Source organism: Centroberyx gerrardi, chromosome 12, assembly GCF_048128805.1.
Source record: "Centroberyx gerrardi isolate f3 chromosome 12, fCenGer3.hap1.cur.20231027, whole genome shotgun sequence".
NCBI classification, from domain to species: Eukaryota; Metazoa; Chordata; class Actinopteri; order Beryciformes; family Berycidae; genus Centroberyx; species Centroberyx gerrardi.
Genome location: NC_136008.1, coordinates 10,199,800 through 10,207,903, shown reverse-complemented (window position 1 = coordinate 10,207,903; position 8,104 = coordinate 10,199,800).

Here is an 8,104-nt window from a genome sequence, read left to right as displayed (position 1 = left end):
AACAGTACAAACATTTAAAAATCTAGACCTAAAAAGATTGAATGACATGGATATGTGGAAATATAATGGCCTGGTTTTACCATAAAACAAGGACCTCTAAAACAAGGACAAAACACTGAGGTTTTATCCATAACTGAAGACATACTTAGAACAGATTGACCTGCTATCACACCTGAAAATCAGCCTGGATATGTCTGCAGGTTTTGCATTTGAGAAGAAGTCACATCTCTATACACAAATCTGTAACATTTAAACAGGTCATATTAATGGAATAATCTTGTAATCTATGTTGTCTGATGGCCTAGTAGACATGTATTAAAGAGAAATGTAGCACATTCCAGGTATATGAAACCAAGCTATGGAAATATATTTTATTTTTCATTTGACTTATTCAGATGTTCATAGACTGAGACTTGCAGAGAGGCCAAAACAGACGGCTGTTCAAAAAATTCTGTACAACTAATAACATGCTGTGGTTTTATTAGGCTACAAAAGTAAATTGTGCAAAAATAGTGCCTAACAAAACACTGTGTCCAAAAACAACTTCCAACAAAACAGCGCCCACATGCAGTTAGTTGAGAGGGACAGCTGTGTTTCTAGTTAGTAAACTGCAGAAACATTGAATTTTTCCATTGTTTTGTAACTGTTGTGCTAAAGTCTGATTAATGATAAATAAGCCTTTTAACACATGATATTAGTAACCATGATCATTATTACCTATTCATTTAAAGTACCAATATTAAATGAACCTTAGAGGGATTTATTCTTTTGTAGACTAATAAAAACAAAATAGTATTATTAGTAAAAGTTATTATTGTGTCAGCATTGCTCTAGTTTCATTTAAATCATGCTCTAGTTTTGGGTGTTTGCCTAAAAATACTGGGTATTTGCCTTGAGCATAAATAGAATGAAATTTGATTATCAGTTCACACACAAAGCTTAACTTATTAACTTTGTTGTAGTTAAGCCCATTGAGAGATTATGAACAGAACATTAGACCAATGGCAACATCAAAAAGTGACATAGGAAAAAAAACTGTATTTCAAAGATAACCGCACTCCCGGAACGAAACCGTGGTGAAACAGCATTGAAATACAGTATGCCTGCTGTAGTGTAACAAACCAGGCACAGTACACTATCTCAAAAGATATTCCAGATAAACTGTGTAGGTGTGAAAATTAGAAATAGAGGCCATTTGGTAATGCCATGCCAATTTGGTCTGGATAGCAACTGTAACTATGTGATTTAGAGGAACACCCAGCAGTTCAATTGTGCGTAATGGTCACCTGGCAACACCGCTAATGCCCATTTCAGCCTACGCTGGGCAGGCCATGGCCCAGTGGCCCCCTGCACCCCAGGCAATTATGTTTGGTTTCACACGGTGAAAAGGGTTAATTGGCAGCACCCACGCGCCTGATTGGACCTGTTTCACGCCTGTCGGCCTTCATCGCATCAAAGGAGGCCCCAGTCCACCAGGCACCATTATTAGAACACACACACACACCTCATGGACGGGCGCTGTACACTGAGTCTGTACTTAAAATCTAATGTTCTGATGATTGTACATATGTGGAAGAGTTTGCACACTCCCACACAGATGAAACACTTTATTGCACATGCCCTATGAACACACACGTGCACGCACACACACACACACACACACACACACGCACGCACGCCCACACACACACATACACACACACACACACACACACACACACACACTCAAGTGTCCACAATGCTCATGCACAGACACAAGCATACTCACTCTTATGGAAATCAGATGACGGCTGATCCTCAGTAAGATCACTAGGGGTCAGTGTTGTTTTATACAAAGCAGGTGCAGACGTTTCTGCCGCTCTCGTTCCTTCCCTCTCCCTTCATTCATTTCAGCTTGATGTACTTGTGTACTTTCCACTGAACACAGCATAGTGCAGCTTTACCGCTCCTGCTTAATGTCCATCTGTGCCCTTTACTATCCTCTTAAATTTCATCCTGTTGTAACGACGAGCAGGAAAAAACATTATTTTTTATTTAATTATGTAAATTCTACAGTTGTGTTTGAGGTTTTTTTTTGTCACATTTCAGATAATTCTGTATATGCTGAATTTGTATACTGATCCCAACTTTGTGTCACATCCAGTCTGTGTAGTCCAGTTACATGCAGTGTAAGTATTCTCCATTGTGTGCCTGTATGTTGCTCAGGATCTCCATGTGGTTCTAGTTCGTTATTAATAAAGCTTCAACCACTACGCTACTGGCAGTCTATGAAAGTCCATCAGCCATTATACAAGCCAGTTAGCCTGGCAAATAATAACACTGAGGATGTGGCCCATCCAACACTGTAACTCTCATATTACACCCTTTTCCATGGTTTGACAAATCAGAGGTCACAAAACATGTTAGCAGATACAGTTGTGTGTTCTTATGAAAGATAATATTATTGAAGTTACAGAACAGTGACATTTTAGAGGAGGTAATCACCTGCATTTTGCGAGGAATTAATATTTTTTGACAGTATTTACCAAAATGCACTTACAATGTTTTGGAATGAAACCCTGCAGTTGTTGCCTGGCTGATACAATAAAATCACTATAAGTATAAAGCATAGCACTTATTCACAGACTTAAAGATGAGGAAATTATGAGGACAGACGTTTGCGGTTCTCTAGCCACGGGATAAATACAAGCGTTTGATCAATGATTACAGACAAGATAGGCCAGATAAGTTGGGCCTCATTTTTCAGAATACTTGGAAGTTTGTAAGACACTGGAAATGCCTGGCGAAAAGGAAAACATCCAACACACATGCAAATCATTTATACAAATTCTGCACTGTTTGATTTGCAGATGCAAATGCTTTTGATAGCCCTCATCAAAAGACATTTCAGAACTAATTTCCTCTTATCTTGTCATCAGAGATCCAGGGTTAGATGTTACACAAACATACAAAGAACATGTAAAATTTTTTAACGGAGAGAGGCCTGCTGTGTCAATGCAAATGTGAATCCTCTTATTTGTGTTTGCTCTTTTCTGTTGGCAGCGGTATCAGTTTTTGGTTTGTTTGGAACGCCTAACTTGCTCTTTTCATTTTATCTCACTAATTGAATCTGGCTCTCGGAGTTGGCGATGTGTTTTGGATTTCCAAACATGTTGCTGTAGGTGTCCACTCGCCAATGGCAAGGCTCCACCGGCATGGCTTGTTTCTGCATATACAGACAGTACAGTAAGGATCTTTTTCCACTGTGCCTCCCTGTCACTCTCAGCATTCTGGCACACGCAACAAATTCTCTCCTCTCACACATGCACGCACACACACACACACACACACACACACAGAGACACACGCATGCACAAACCCACATGTACACACACCCAGACACACACGCATACACACACAGGCACGCACACATACGTACACATGCACAAACACACATGTACACACACAGTGAGAATAAGATTATGTGTGTTCCTTCCCGACTATGCCTCGAAGGACTCTGAGCTTGTTCCACAGACGAGGACACACACACACACACACACACACACACACATACTACTCATACACACTTCCCATCTCTGCTGGCATCCTGGGAGGGACGTGCAAGAGAGAGAGCGAGAGCATATGTTGGATAGACGTTTGTTGAGGGGGGATATTTCTCTTTGGATGTTGTCTTACAAGCTCCGACGGCGTGGTGCAGAAAGAAGGCATTTTTTCGTCCAATTTATTAATCCTTTTAGGCAATGTTCTCTGTTCAGAAATGCAAATTGAATCAATCTGAGGCTGACTTTAAGACTTTTCAAGTGGGATTTAATTAGAAGCCAGGGCCTGCAGTTTTTAATGAGAGAGGGGGTGGAGAGATGGAGAAAGGGAGAGAGAGAAAGAGAGAAGCATGGGGAGGGAGAGTGGGTTTGCGGTTTTGATCTGGGGGTCCTGCTGGAGAAAGGATACACAAGCATGCACGACACAGCACACACACACACACACACACACACAAATGCGCCCTGTAGAGCAGAGTATGAGGCGGATGCCCGCTGTTTGGTTTTTCTGCACTTCCTTCATCTCCGTCTTGTGAGAGTTCAACCAGAAATCTCGTTACTTCAATACACATCTCAAACTCTCATACTAACCTATGTCGACATGGATGACTTTAGTTTACGCATTGTGCAGTTTTGGAGCTGCTCAACAGTAAAAGACTGTAGGTTATACTGAGCGGCTCCCAGGTGTGAAAGCATGTGACTGTATGAATGTGAAGCAGGTTATTGCTGAAAAAGAGCATGCATGCAAAGCTAAACCTTCCCTGGATAAGTGAAGGTTTAACTAAAAAATAAATGCATAGTCCCAGTTTAAAAACCATAATGGCACATTTCAATAACAGGCCACACACATAGGCAGATACAGAACACTGCATTTTAATTTGGTTTGGTTCATGTAGATTGGCTTAGCGAGATCACGCCCAATGTCTCTTTAGAGGCATTGTGTGTGTGTGTGTGTGTGTGTGTGTGTGTGTGTGTGTGTATGTGTGTGTGTGCGTATGCGCTCCACACCTGCTGCTCTCCGGCGGCATTCATTCATATTGGTTCAAAGCAAAAAGGGTTATGTAAGGCCCGTCTCAACCGCCATGCAATAAGTATCCTCATTGAAAATCAATTGCTCTACCTGATTTCACCTACCCTGTCACTATATGTGCTGTGCTGTATGTGCATATGTGCATGGGTATGTACATGGGTGTGTGCATGGGTGTGTGTTTCTGTATGTATGCTTGTGTGTGTATGTGTGTGTGTGTGTGTGTGTGAGAGCATGCATGAAGAATGTGAGTGCCAGCCTATTCCAGTTATTTTTAGTTATTTTAGTTATTTGTACAGTGATGGATCTGCCTGTCCCTCCCTTGTTAATGCTCCTAGCAGACAGCAAAGCCCACACAGTCCGCCAATTTCCCTCAAGAGAAAAACCAGTCCCCACGTTTATCAGAGATTTCACTGCCATTTGGCTGTCACGTGCTACGGCTGATACATTTTGGGGAAATATGGTGCCGTTAAAAGGGGTGAAGTCGGTCTGTGGTGTCGGGGTGCGGTTTCAGAGCTCACGCTCTCCTCGCTCTGCAGAAACTCCCTTCTTTCCCTCTCCCTCGCTTGCTGTCACTCGTTCAAAATGGGGCCGGGGCTGGAGAGCGCTGGCTTTTTTTAGGGGCTGTGTGACAACTTCAAGGCCACTTTGTCTGACTGGCTGGCTTTGCTCTTTCTGTATTTTCACTTTTGTGGTGGAAGCCTCCACCCGAGCCTGACGCAGCAAAAGAAGGGGAAGGGAAGGGTTTGACTCGTCAACGTTTCTAACTTGACCATTTCCACTTTCATGGTTTTCTCTGTTTCTTGCTGTCTCTCACAGAAGCTATGGTTTATCTATGTGCTTGGGAACTGCAAAAGATACATGTCAGGAAGCATGTTTCAAGCTTGCGATGCTTACTATAGGCAGGTAGAAACTAGAAATGATATGCACGTAAACAACAATTTGGGATGCCAGCGGAGTTGATGTACAGTATTGAAGGGGACGAGGAAGGAGGGAAGAGAAGTGAAGAGATGACTTTTAGGCTGCCAGGAAAGACATGAATTTACCAATTAAAATGACAACTCTAGTGTGTGCCTCGCAAAATGCTTGACAACTAGTTGATACTGTCAATGTTTAAATAATACTAATTAATCTCCATTATTGAAACATGTTATTAATCTCTCTCTCTCCCTCTCTGGCTGTCTCTCTGTCTCCTTCTCTCCCCCATTTAATGGAACATGAAAGGGAAACCCAAAGAGCAAATGCTGTGTTGTGGTCCTTGTGGGGAGCTCATTGAGGGACGCACATCAGAGGAGAAGACAGGCAGAGAGACAGACGGGCGGACATGTTTCGACAAACAGACAGTTGGTCCAAAGCTCCTCCCCGTTCTACCACTCTGCCTCCTCTCTCTCTCTCCCTCTCTCTCCCTCTCTCTCTGTCTGCGTCTTTGAACTCAGGCCTTCATTAACAATCTGCTGATTAACAGGCTTGGGAACACAGGGGGGTAGATGGATCAGAGGAGAAAAGATAGAGGGAGGAGAGAGAAAGAGAGAGAAAGAGAGGGGGGGGTACAAGTTAGAGATACAGAAGAAGGAGAGGGCATGGCAGGGAGACTCATAGAGAAAAAGAGAGAGACTGACAGGCAGGGAAAGAGAGCCAGACTGACAGAGAGAGAAACAGAGAGAGAGAATGAGAGAGAGAGAGAAACACAGAGAGAGAGAGACAGATAGAGAGCATGGGAGAAAGTCAGTCTGATGGACAGAGAGAGAGAGAGCGAGAGACAGAAAGAGAGAGAGACAGAGAGACAGACAGAGAGAGAGAAAGAGAGACGGGGAGAGAAGGAGGGATGTGCCTGTTCTGAATTAATGACTGCTCTCATCAGAAGATGAATGTTCTCCCATTCTCCCCTCGGAACCAAGCTCACAAATAAAAAGAAAGTCAGCCCAACGAATAATGAATACACAAATAAATAAATAAGCCAATAAATAAATGAATAAACGTGACAGAACTCCTGAAAGACAGATTATGATCTATGTACAGTCAGGGGTGTGCATTCACACGTGTGTGTGTGTGTGTGTGTGTGTGTGCATATGTGCTTTTGTAAATGCATGTTTACTTTTGTGTGTTTGTGAGGCTGCATGTTTGTTGGTGTGTGTATTAATGTGTATACATGTTTGGGTATGTATACATGCATGTTTTTGGTGTGTATTTGTTGGTGTGTACATGTCTGTCATTGTTGTTGTGTGTGAGTGTGTGGGTATATGTGTGTGTTTGCTGGTGTGTGAACTTCTGTGTGTTTGTTGATGTCCATGAGTGTGTGTCCTATGTGTTGGTTTTTACATGTATGTGATTGTTTGTGTGTGTGTTGGTATGTACATGCATGTGATTTGGGGTTTGTGAGCGTGTCTTTGTGTTGGTGTGTGTATGTATCCATTTTTGTTAGTGTGTGTGTGTGTGCGTATGTGTGTGTGCGTGTGTGTGTGTGTGTGTTTGAGCGGGGGGGTCTCTGGTGAGTCTCCTTAACATCAAACAGCTGGAAGTAATAAAATATTTAGGAAGCGCTGGGAGTCTGTGAATATTAATACTGCCTTTTCCTTCTGTCTCTCAAACCTCCCTCTCTCCTTTTCCCTCTCTCTCTCTCTTTTCCTCCCCGTTGCTCCCTCCTTCCTCTCTGGCTCGCCCGGCCTCCGTCTCTCTTCCTCCTCTCCTGCCTCGGTCTGCCTGTCCCCTCTCTCTCTCTCCCTCTCTCTGGTCCCAGCTTATCATTTCCCTTTCTCCCTCTCTCTCTCTCTCTCCCTCGCTCCCTGTGTTGACCTTGTTTATGGGGGAATTACAGTCATCTAATTGGGAGTCTGCTCTGCCGGCTGGCACTGGGGTTGACGGAGGGAGAGGAGAGGAGTTGACCCGGGCCGCTCTGTCTCTCTGCGTGGTGATAAGTGGTGTCACGAGTCCTCTGCGCCACCATGCTGCACCCTGCCATGCCAAATACAGAAGTGGACAAAAAGACAGGCAGACGGACACACTGGCGCCTGAACAAGGAGGGGGAGGGGGGGTGTTTTGGCCCACCCAGATTGGAGGCCCTTGACCCTCATTTCAAAGAATAATGTTAAAACGGAAAGATTTGCAGCTATTACCGTCAATATGGCAACTCGAAATCAATCTAAGAGTTTTTCTATGCACACAAAAGGCTTATTTCTCTCAAATTTTGTTCACAAATTTGTTTAAATCCATGTTAGTGAGCACTTCTCCTTTGCCAAGATAATCCATCCACCTGACAGGTGCGGCATATCAAGATGCTGATTAAACAGCATGATTATTGCACAGGTGTGCCTTGGGCTGGTCACAATAAAAGGCCACTCTAAAATGTGTAGTAATCTTGGCAAAGGAGAAGTGCTCACTAACACGGATTTAAACAAATTTGTGAACAAAATTTGAGAGAAGTAAGCCTTTTGTGTGCATAGAAAAAGTCTTAGATCTTTTATTTCAACTCATGAAAAATGGGAGCAAAACCAAAAGTGTTGCGTTTATATTTTTGTTCAGTATATTTGTGTCAATTAGTATC